The 12,590-nt window shown below is 49.1% G+C and overlaps 1 protein-coding gene across 1 annotated transcript in view; it reads left to right on the top strand.

Annotated features, from left to right (window-relative positions):
• Positions 1-12,590, top strand: part of DENND1B (DENN domain containing 1B) — a 160,547-nt gene that overhangs the window by 49,469 nt on the left and 98,488 nt on the right. The window lies entirely within an intron of this gene.

The raw sequence follows: 12,590 nt of genomic DNA, 5'->3' as shown, positions 1-12,590 counted from the left end.
CGTGATCTTCTAATTAGCCATGGGTGTGCACCACAATCCGTTTTGGGGAATCTGTGACCTCCTAGTTACCCGACGTGTGAGTGATCCTTACTTTGCGCAGGCAGCTCCCCCCATGGCCAGCTGTCCCGGCTAGTTTGGGCACAAGCACTAATACACGGTGTATCCGCTCTCTGTGTTCTAACCCCGTATTGTGGTGCATTATAAGGGATGTCGCGGACCTCTGACTGCTCCTCCTATAGTTTATGACTAGCCGCTGACCGCAGGGACCCCTGATGAAGTTCAATGTAAGGCCGAAGCATTATCGCCTTTTACCACTTATAGCCACGTGTAAGATAACAAAAACTCGGTGAAATAGCAGTACAGGTCGTCCTCGGTATACGACGTTCCGTTGAACGCCTTATCCGACGCCGTCTTTCTCCTCTCAATCTCTCCCTCCCTCTCCGTCACCTCGCCCTCCTCTCTCCCTCTTTCTCCCCTCCTCTCTCTCATCCCATCTCCTCTCTCCCCTCTCTCACTCCCTCTCTTTATCCTCTCCTCTCTCCCTGTCCTTTCTCCCCTCTATCTCTCCCTCCCTCTCCGTCACCTCGCCCTCCTCTCTCCCTCTTTCTCCCCTCCTCTCTCTCTCTCCGTCACCTCGCCCTCCTCTCTCCCTCTTTCTCCCCTCCTCTCTCTCATCCCTCTCTTCTCTCCTCTCTCTCTCTCTCTCCCCCTCTCTCTCTCCCTTTCTCCCTTTCTCCCTTTCTCTCTCTCTCTCTCTCTCTCTCTCTCTCTCTCTCTCTCTCTCTCTCTCTCTCTCTCTCCCTTTCTACCCCTTTCCTGCAGAGACAGCTACATAGTTACATAGTAGATGAGGTTGAAAAAAGACTTCCGTCCATCAAGTTCAACCTATGCTAAATTTAGACAACAGACACTTTATCCTATATCTATACTTATTGATCCAGAGGAAGGCAAACAAAAAACCCCATTAAGGGGAAAAATTAATTCCTTCCTGACTCCAAGAATTGGCCATCGGATTAATCCCTGGATCAACATCCTTCCCATGTATACTTATTTGGTATATCCCTGTATACCTTTCCTATCTAAAAAGATGTCCAACCTTTTTTTGAACAAATCTATTGTATCTGCCATCACAGTCTCCATGGGTAATGAATCCCACACTGTAACTGCCCTTACTGTAAAGAACCTTTGTACTGTCCGTGGGATGAATAGTTCTTTTGAAAGCTCCTTGTATTGTGCCTGAATATATTTGTATATAGTTATCATATCCCCTCTTAGACGCCTCTTTTCTAATGTAAATAAATCTAATTTAGCTAGCCTCTCCTCATAAGTTAGAATGTCCATCCCCTTTATTAATTTGGTGGCTCTTCTCTGCACTCTCTCTAGCTCCATAATGTCTTTTCTTAGGATTGGTGCCCAAAATTGTACTCCATATTCAAGGTGTGGTCTTACTAATGCGTTGTAAAGGGGCATAATTATGTTTACTTCCCTTCCATCCATTGCCCGTTTGATGCAAGATAAGATCTTGTTTGCCTTTGCAGCTACTGCATGACATTGGGCACTATTGCTAAGTCTGCTGTCTACAAGCACTCCTAAATCCTTCTCCATCAAGGATTCCCCCAATATATCTCCATTTAATTTGTAAGTCGCCTTTTTATTCTTGCATCCCAAATGCATATCCTTACATTTATCTGTATTAAACCTCATCTGCCATTTACCTGCCCACGTTTCCAGTCTCTCCAAGTCCTTCTGAAGAGAAATTACATCCTGCTCTGATTCTATTCCCTTACACAATTTAGTATCATCAGCAAAGATGGAGACTTTGCTCTCGATCCCAACCTCAAGGTCATTAATAAACAAGTTAAAAAGCAGGGGTCCAGTACCGATGCCTGAGGTACTCCACTCACGACTTTAGCCCAACCTGAAAAAGTTCCATTTATGACAACCCTCTGTTGTCTGTCCTTTAACCAGTTTTCAATCTAGGTGCATATATTATTACTGAGTCCAACTTTCTTTATTTTGTACACCAACCTCTTGTGTGAAACCGTATCAAAAGCCTTTGCAAAATCTAAGTAGACCACATCAACTGCATTACCCTGGTCTAAATTCCTACTTGCCTCCTCAAAGAAACAAATAAGGTTAGTTTGGCAAGATCTATCCTTCATAAATCCATGCTGACTATTACTAATAATTTTGTTTTCCATTAGGTATTCCTGAATATTATCCCGTATTAAACCTTCAAGTAGTTTCCCTACTATTGAAGTCAGGCTAACAGGTCTGTAATTTCCCGGTTGTGATCTAGCTCCCCTTTTAAATATAGGCACCACATCTGCTTTATGCCAATCTTGTGGTACTGAGCCTGTGGAAATGGAGTCCTTGAATATTAAATATAATACTTTTGCTATTACTGAGCTTAACTCCTTGAGAACTCTTGAATGTATGCCATCGGGGCCAGGTGCCTTATTAACTTTAATTTTTTCAAGTCGCTTATGAACTTCTTCCTCAGTTAACAAATTGTTCATTAATATGGAGGTTGTGGCTTCCTCCTGCGGCACTACTATTGAACTTGATTCTTCCCTGGTAAACACAGAGGCAAAGAATTTGTTTAATACCTCAGCTTTTTCCTTATCTCCAATAATCTGCCTACCCATCTCACACTGAAAGGGTCCTATATTTTCTTTTCTCATTTTATTTGTTATTAAGGTACTTAAAGAACTTTTTTGGGTTGACCTTACTTTCTATTGCAATCCTTTTTTCATTATCCATTTTTGCTAATTTGATTGCCCTTTTGCAATTTTTGTTACATTCCTTATAATTCTGATACGATGTCTCCGTCCCTTCTGACTTAAAGAATCTAAACGCCTTCCTCTTCTTGTCGATTTCCTCCCCTACCTGTTTATTTAGCCACATTGATTTTGACTTATTTCTTTTATACTTATTACCCAAGGGTATACACTGATAAGTGTGCTTTTCTAACAATGTTTTAAAGACTGCCCATTTATCTCCTACATTTTCCCTGCAAAAACATCATCCCAGTGTATTACTACTAGATTAGACCTCAGTTTATTAAAATCTGCCTTTCCAAAGTTTAAAGTCTGTGCTGAACCCAAGTAATCTGTTTTTTGATAATTTATTTCAAATGAGACCATGTTATGATCACTGTTACCCAAATGTTCCAGGACTTGAATATTTGTTATTACTTCTACATTGTTTGATATGACCAAATCCAGAACTGCCCCTCTCCTGGTTGGTTCCTCAATAATTTGGGTCATATAATTGTCTTTAAAGCTGCAGTTCAGTCAATATCCTGCATGTTTGTTTTTTTTAATAAATCAGTTCTGTAGTAAGAAAAAATACTTTTAGCATTTTCTGTTTTTAAAAAAACAACTTTGAAAGATCAATTTTCTTGTATTCTATTTTAACAGCCATTTGCTAAGGCACTGCCCCTTCATGTCCTGTCACAAGCTCTGGCACACCCCTTTGTCAGCCCTGCCCTCCCTCTAGCACTTGTCAGTGCAGGAGTGCTCATGAATATTCATGAGCTTCCACTGCCAGTCAAGCAGATTATAAACAAATGCCAGCTTTTAATATGTCACCAAATTTCGACCTATCAATACATGGAAAACTAATTGAGCTGCAGCTATACTGTTCTTTAGGTAATTAGAGATTGCACACATAAAACTATTGAAGTAAAAAAATAAATGTAAAAAAAAAAAAAAAAGACTGAACTGCAGCTTTAAGCACCGCCAAAAAACCTGTTTCTTTTGTTGTAACGCTAATCTCATTGCCCCAGTCTATGTCTGGATAATTAAAATCCCCCATTATGCAAACATGACCCAGTTTTGATGCCTTCTCCATTTGCAAAAGTATTTTAGCTTCCTCAATCTCACAGATATTTGGTGGTTTATAGCATATTCCCACAAACATTTTCTTTGTACTTTTACCTACATTGCTAATTTCTATCCACAAGGTCTCTACATTTTCATCATTCCCTTCATAAACATCTTCCCTTATAATAGGTTTTAGATCTGGTTTAACATATAAACATACTCCACCTCCCCTTCTATTTGTTCGATCCTTCCGAAAAAGAGAATAACCCTCTAAATTAACTGTCCAGTCATGAGTTTCATCCCACCATGTTTCAGTAATGCCTATGATATCATACTGCTCCCTTGCAGCTATTAATTCAAGCTCCCCCATTTTATCTGTCAGGCTTCTTGCATTCGCAAGCATGCATTTAAGTTTGTTTTCAGCCTGTACTATTATCTTATCTGCTCCTTCCTTTCTGCTCCCACTTGGTTTAGTCTTTAGAAGTTTTCTAGTATTATCTCTATTTACTATGGGTGTCTCACTGCTTGTCAAACTTGCACTTGCCCCCATTCTACCTCCATACCACCTTGTATCCTCATCTTCCATTTAGTTCATTATCTGTTTCATTCCCCTCCCCCCTCCATCCTAGTTTAAAATCTCCTCCAACCTTTTTAGCATTCTCCCCCCTAGCACAGAAGATCCCTTTTCATTGAGGTGCAATCCGTCCCTAGAATATAGATGGCACCTCCCAGAGAAGGAGTCCCACTGCTCTATAAACCCAAACCCCTCCTTCCTGCACCACTTTCTTAGCCATGCATTAACCTCCCTGATCTCTGACTGTCTCCCTGCGGTAGCGCATGGCACTGGTAGTATTTCAGAAAATACTACCTTGGAGGTCCTTGCCTTAAGCTTTTGGCCTAGATCCCTGTAATCATTTTTTAGGACCCTCCATCTTTCTCTAACTTTGTCATTGGTGGCAACGTGTACCAAGACCGACGGGTCAATTCCAGCCCCCCCCCAACAATCTGTCTACCCGATCCGCAATGTGCCGAACCTGAGCACCCGGGAGACAACAAACTGTTCGGTTCATGCGGTCCTGGCAACAGATTGCCCTATCTACCTTCCTAATAATGGAGTCCCCTACCACCACAATCTTTCTTTGTATCTGAGCATCCTGAGTCCCCTCTGTGCTGGAGGAACTATTCCCCTGGCTGCTAGAGGAATCGGTCTCCCCCAGCCTTGCCATTTCTGCCCCGATACTCCCAATATCTTCACTCAACATGGCAAATCTATTGGGATGTGTCAGCTCAGAAACGACCTGCCTCTCCCTATTGCCCCTGCTTCCCCTTCTAACTGTCACCCAGCTTCCTACCTGCTCCTCACTAACAGTGCCACCATCTGCACCACTAGTCGAGGCAAGGGCCTGCTCAGTGAGCTCTAATTCCCTTTCAAGATTGTCAATGTCCCTCAATATTGCACGTTTCCTTTTCAGATCAGCAATCTCTGACTCTAAAGAGACCCCCCGCTCACACTTCTCACAGCAGTATGCTCCTTGGAACAGCTGCTCCAAGTGCACATACATGTGGCAAGATGAGCATTGAGTGGCATTTACAATCCTGCTCATTCTAGAAACTATGAAGTTTAGAAGTACAGGCATACCCCGCTTTAAGTACACTCACTTTAAGTACACTCGCGAGTAAGTACATATCGCCCAATAGGCAAACGGCAGCTCGCGCATGCGCCTGTCAGCACGTCCTGAACAGCAATACCGGCTCCCTACCTGTACCGAAGCTGTGCGCAAGCGGGGAGACTATAGAGCCTGTTACACATGCGTTATTTACATCAGTTATGCATGTATATGACGATTGCAGTACAGTACATGCATCGATAAGTGGGAAAAAGGTAGTGCTTCACTTTAAGTACATTTTCTCTTTACATACATGCTCCGGTCCCATTGCGTACGTTAATGCGGGGTATGCCTGTACTAACAGTAAACTGTACTTCAATAATTATACCTTGTTTAACCGCTTTCTTGTTCAAACTGCTTCTAGTTCTAACTGCAAACACTTTAAACATCCAGCACTTGAAATCAACCACACATATCAGTCAGTACACGCAAGCTGTTATTAAATACAGTGTTTTGAGACCTCACAGAAATACAAGACCGTTTTGTATCAACCAGCACAGACCCTCTCGGGCTTCCGGCCCTGCGCTGCTTAATCTTGGGGAGACCCCCTACACCTGTGCTGCTTATACACCACTCCACACACCCGCTGGCTACATTCATTTCAAACACTGCAGAGGTTTTAATGGTGCACAGATTATAATGAGATGTATCACATTCTGCGTCTCTGCCCCAGCTTGCACCGTGGGGAGAGTCAGTAGGAGGAGTTGGGGGGCGTTACATGGTGCACAGATTATAATGAGATGTATCACAGTCTGCGTCTCTGTCCCAGCATGCACCTTGGGGAGAGTCAGTAGGAGGAGTTGGGGGGAGTTACATGGTGCACAGATTATAATGAGATGTATCACATTCTGCGTCTCTGTCCCAGCTTGCACCTTGGGGAGAGTCAGTAGGAGGAGTTGGGGGGGAGTTACATGGTGCACAGATTATAATGAGATGTATCACATTCTGCGTCTCTGCCCCAGCTTGCACCGTGGGGAGAGTCAGTAGGAGGAGTTGGGGGGGCGTTACATGGTGCACAGATTATAATGAGATGTATCACAGTCTGCGTCTCTGTCCCAGCATGCACCTTGGGGAGAGTCAGTAGGAGGAGTTGGGGGGGAGTTACATGGTGCACAGATTATAATGAGATGTATCACATTCTGCGTCTCTGCCCCAGCTTGCACCTTGGGGAGAGTCGGTAGGAGGAGTTGGGGGGAGTTACATGGTGCACAGATTATAATGAGATGTATCACATTCTGCGTCTCTGCCCCAGCTTGCACCTTGGGGAGAGTCAGTAGGAGGAGTTGGGGGGAGTTACATGGGGCACAGATTATAATGAGATGTATCACATTCTGCGTCTCTGTCCCAGCATGCACCCTGGGGAGAGTCAGTAGGAGGAGTTGGGGGGAGTTACATGGTGCACAGATTATAATGAGATGTATCACATTCTGCGTCTCTGTCCCAGCATGCACCTTGGGGAGAGTCAGTAGGATGAGTTGGGGGGAGTTACATGGGGCACAGATTATAATGAGATGTATCACATTCTGCGTCTCTGTCCCAGCTTGCACCTTGGGGAGAGTCAGTAGGAGGAGTTGGGGGGAGTTACATGGGGCACAGATTATAATGAGATGTATCACATTCTGCGTCTCTGCCCCAGCTTGCACCTTGGGGAGAGTCAGTAGGAGGAGTTGGGGGGGAGTTACATGGTGCACAGATTATAATGAGATGTATCACATTCTGCGTCTCTGCCCCAGCTTGCCCCTTGGGGAGAGTCAGTAGGAGGAGTTGGGGGGGAGTTACATGGTGCACAGATTATAATGAGATGTATCACATTCTGCGTCTCTGCCCCAGCTTGCCCCTTGGGGAGAGTCAGTAGGAGGAGTTGGGGGGGAGTTACATGGTGCACAGATTATAATGAGATGTATCACATTCTGCGTCTCTGCCCCAGCTTGCCCCTTGGGGAGAGTCAGTAGGAGGAGTTGGGGGGGAGTTACATGGTGCACAGATTATAATGAGATGTATCACATTCTGCGTCTCTGTCCCAGCTTGCACCTTAGGGAGAGTCAGTAGGAGGAGTTGGGGGGAGTTACATGTTGCACAGATTATAATGAGATGTATCACATTCTGCGTCTCTGCCCCAGCTCGCACCTTGGGGAGAGTCGGTAGGAGGAGTTGGGGAGGAGTTACATGGTGCACAGATTATAATGAGATGTATCACATTCTGCGTCTCTGCCCCAGCTCGCACCTTGGGGAGAGTCGGTAGGAGGAGTTGGGGGGGAGTTACATGGTGCACAGATTATAATGAGATGTATCACATTCTGCGTCTCTGCCCCAGCTTGCACCTTGGGGAGAGTCAGTAGGAGGAGTTGGGGGGAGTTACATGGGGCACAGATTATAATGAGATGTATCACATTCTGCGTCTCTGTCCCAGCTTGCACCTTGGGGAGAGTCAGTAGGAAGAGTTGGGAGGAGTTACATGGTGCACAGATTATAATGAGATGTATCACATTCTGCGTCTCTGCCCCAGCTTTCACCTTGGGGGGTGTCAGTAGGAGGAGTTGGGGGGAGTTACATGGGTCACAGATTATAATGAGATGTATCACATTCTGCGTCTCTGTCCCAGCTTGCACCTTGGGGAGAGTCAGTAGGAGGAGTTGGGGGGAGTTACATGGGGCACAGATTATAATGAGATGTATCACATTCTGCGTCTCTGTCCCAGTTTGCACCTTGGGGAGAGTCAGTAGGAGGAGTTGAGGGGAGTTACATGGTCCACAGATTATAATGAGATGTATCACATTCTGCGTCTCTGTCCCAGTTTGCACCTTGGGGAGAGTCAGTAGGAGGAGTTGAGGGGAGTTACATGGTCCACAGATTATAATGAGATGTATCACATTCTGCGTCTCTGTCCCAGCTTGCACCTTGGGGAGAGTCAGTAGGAGGAGTTGGGGGGGAGTTACATGGGGCACAGATTATAATGAGATGTATCACATTCTGCGTCTCTGTCCCAGCATGCACCTTGGGGAGAGTCAGTAGGAGGAGTTGGGGGAAGTTACATGGTGCACAGATTATAATGAGATGTATCACATTCTGCGTCTCTGCCCCAGCATGCACCTTGGGGAGAGTCAGTAGGAGGAGTTGGGGGAAGTTACATGGGGCACAGATTATAATGAGATGTATCACATTCTGCGTCTCTGCCCCAGCATGCACCTTGGGGAGAGTCAGTAGGAGGAGTTGGGGGAAGTTACATGGGGCACACGGAGTCTCTACGCGTCACTTTCTTACCTTGTATTTGTGTTAGGTCCGAGGCGGCAAACACTTGTCAGGCCAGCAGTTTGTGTCAGATGTAAGAAACACTTTTATATGTTTGACACAATCGCGAGCAGAAGATACAGCTACATGTCAACTGAAACTTCTATCCTGTTTCTTCACATTCTTATATCTCCCCCTTAGTGTTGCAATACAATGCAGGAGAGGCATCCCGGGCCCCCTGCGTCTCCCTGTCTCTCTCCCCCTGTCTCTCCCCCTGTGTCTCTCCCTGTCTCCCCCTGTGTCTCCCCCTGTGTCTCCCCCTGTGTCTCCCCCTGTCTCCCCCCCTGTCTCTCACCCTGTGTCTCCCCCTGTCTCCCCCCCTGTGTCTCCCCCCGTGTCTTCCCCCGTGTCTCCCCCCGTGTCTCCCCCCGTGTCTCCCCCTGTCTCTCTCCCTGTGTATGTTTGCTTTCACATGTACATTGCCAGACATGGCAGGATGCTTAGCTGGCAGCAGTAAGGAGCAGGACTGCGCTACGTCTGCTTGGGAACCTGCGATATAATCCATATGGCTTTGTTACCAGGGAATCCCAGTAGCAGTGCGGGAATCCGAGCCTCAGCGCGTCACTTTCTCTTCCTGGCACCAACATTAGATTGTGAGCTCTATGGGACAGGGACTCGCTGGGGCTGTAATATTGTACGCAGGGCGCTGCGGGCGGGGACTCGCTGGGGCTGTAATATTCTACGCAGGGCGCTGCGGGCGGGGACTCGCTGGGGCTGTAATATTCTACGCAGGGCGCTGCGGGCGGGGACTCGCTGGGGCTGTAATATTCTACGCAGGGCGCTGCGGGCGGGGACTCACTGGGGCTGTAATATTCTACGCAGGGCGCTGCGGGCGGGGACTCGCTGGGGCTGTAATATTGTACGCAGGGCGCTGCGGGCGGGGACTCGCTGGGGCTGTAATATTGTACGCAGGGCGCTGCGGGCGGGGACTCGCTGGGGCTGTAATATTGTACGCAGGGCGCTGCGGGCGGGGACTCGCTGGGGCTGTAATATTGTACGCAGGGCGCTGCGGGCGGGGACTCGCTGGGGCTGTAATATTGTACGCAGGACGCTGCGGGCGGGGACTCGCTGGGGCTGTAATATTGTACGCAGGGCGCTGGGGGCGGGGACTCGCTGGGGCTGTAATATTGTACGCAGGGCGCTGCGGGCGGGGACTCGCTGGGGCTGTAATATTGTACGCAGGGCGCTGCGGGCGGGGACTCGCTGGGGCTGTAATATTGTACGCAGGGCGCTGCGGGCGGGGACTCGCTGGGGCTGTAATATTGTACGCAGGGCGCTGCGGGCGGGGACTCGCTGGGCCTGTAATATTGTACGCAGGGCGCTGCGGGCGGGGACTCGCTGGGGCTGTAATATTGTACGCAGGGCGCTGCGGGCGGGGACTCGCTGGGGCTGTAATATTGTACGCAGGGCGCTGCGGGCGGGGACTCGCTGGGGCTGTAATATTGTACGCAGGGCGCTGCGGGCGGGGACTCGCTGGGGCTGTAATATTGTACGCAGGGCGCTGCGGGCGGGGACTCGCTGGGGCTGTAATATTGTACGCAGGGAGCTGCGGGCGGGGACTCGCTGGGGCTGTAATATTGTACGCAGGGCGCTGCGGGCGGGGACTCGCTGGGGCTGTAATATTGTACGCAGGGCGCTGCGGGCGGGGACTCGCTGGGGCTGTAATATTGTACGCAGGGCACTGTGGGCGGGGACTCGCTGGGGCTGTAATATTGTACGCAGGGCGCTGCGGGCGGGGACTCGCTGGGGCTGTAATATTGTACGCAGGGCGCTGCGGGCGGGGACTCGCTGGGGCTGTAATATTGTACGCAGGGCGCTGCGGGCGGGGACTCGCTGGGCCTGTAATATTGTATGCAGGGCGCTGCGGGCGGGGACTCGCTGGGGCTGTAATATTCTACGCAGGGCGCTGCGGGCGGGGACTCGCTGGGGCTGTAATATTGTACGCAGGGCGCTGCGGGCGGGGACTCGCTGGGGCTGTAATATTGTACGTAGGGCGCTGCGGGCGGGGACTCGCTGGGGCTGTAATATTGTACGCAGGGCGCTGCGGGCGGGGACTCGCTGGGGCTGTAATATTGTACGCAGGGCGCTGCGGGCGGGGACTCGCTGGGGCTGTAATATTGTACGCAGGACGCTGCGGGCGGGGACTCGCTGGGGCTGTAATATTGTACGCAGGGCGCTGTGGGCGGGGACTCGCTGGGGCTGTAATATTGTACGCAGGACGCTGCGGGCGGGGACTCGCTGGGGCTGTAATATTCTACGCAGGGCGCTGCGGGCGGGGACTCGCTGGGGCTGTAATATTGTATGCAGGGCGCTGCGGGCGGGGACTCGCTGGGGCTGTAATATTGTACGCAGGACGCTGCGGGCGGGGACTCGCTGGGGCTGTAATGTACGCAGGGCGCTGTGGGCGGGGACTCGCTGGGGCTGTAATATTGTACGCAGGACGCTGCGGGCGGGGACTCGCTGGGGCTGTAATATTCTACGCAGGGCGCTGCGGGCGGGGACTCGCTGGGGCTGTAATATTGTACGCAGGGCGCTGCGGGCGGGGACTCGCTGGGGCTGTAATATTGTACGCAGGACGCTGCGGGCGGGGACTCGCTGGGGCTGTAATATTGTACGCAGGGCGCTGCGGGCGGGGACTCGCTGGGGCTGTAATATTGTACGCAGGGCGCTGCGGGCGGGGACTCGCTGGGGCTGTAATATTGTACGCAGGGCGCTGCGGGCGGGGACTCGCTGGGGCTGTAATATTCTATGCGATTTTCTGTGACTGCGATTTTCTGGGTGTGTGATTTTCTGGGTGTGCGATTTTCTGGGTGTGCGATTTTCTGGGTGTGCGATTTTCTGGGTGTGCGATTTTCTGGGTGTACGATTTTCTGGGTGTGCGATTTTCTGGGACTGCGGTTTTCTGGGACTGCGGTTTTCTGGGACTGCGATTTTCTGGGACTGCGATTTTCTGGGCGTGCGATTTTCTGGGCGTGCGATTTTCTGGGACTGCGATTTTCTGGGTGTGCGATTTTCTGGGACTGCGGTTTTCTGGGTGTGCGATTTTCTGGGTGTGCGATTTTCTGGGTGTGCGATTTTCTGGGTGTGCGATTTTCTGGGACTGCGATTTTCTGGGTGTGCTATTTTCTGGGTGTGCGATTTTCTGGGTGTGCGATTTTCTGGGACTGCGATTTTCTGGGTGTGCGATTTTCTGGGTGTGCGATTTTCTGGGTGTGCGATTTTCTGGGTGTGCGATTTTCTGGGTGTGCGATTTTCTGGGACTGCGGTTTTCTGGGACTGCGATTTTCTGGGTGTGCGATTTTCTGGGTGTGCGATTTTCTGGGACTGCGGTTTTCTGGGTGTGCTATTTTCTGGGTGTGCGATTTTCTGGGACTGCGATTTTCTGGGTGTGCTATTTTCTGGGTGTGCGATTTTCTGGGTGTGCGATTTTCTGGGACTGCGATTTTCTGGGTGTGCTATTTTCTGGGTGTGCAATTTTCTGGGCGTGCGATTTTCTGGGCGTGCGATTTTTCTGGGACTTTGTGAATGTAGCGTTTACTTGGGACACATTCTGTATGTAAGTGTGACTATACACCCAGTTGTGTCAATGCACTGAGCGGAGAATAGTGTTTAGTATGTAACTAATATGGAATGTATAGTGTCATCTATAGAGTATAGTATATATGGCATAGTATGTGCAGTATAGTAAAGTACCGTATAATATGTGTATGTGTGTATATATATCTTTATATAGCACCATCTTCAGTATGTACAGAGCGCGTCACAGCGGTAATAAATGTGACATCATAATATAACATATAATGGGAAT

The sequence above is a fragment of the Ascaphus truei genome, chromosome 10, assembly GCF_040206685.1.
Source record: "Ascaphus truei isolate aAscTru1 chromosome 10, aAscTru1.hap1, whole genome shotgun sequence".
In the NCBI taxonomy this organism is placed as follows: Eukaryota; Metazoa; Chordata; class Amphibia; order Anura; family Ascaphidae; genus Ascaphus; species Ascaphus truei.
This window is presented reverse-complemented; position numbering and strand designations above follow the sequence as displayed.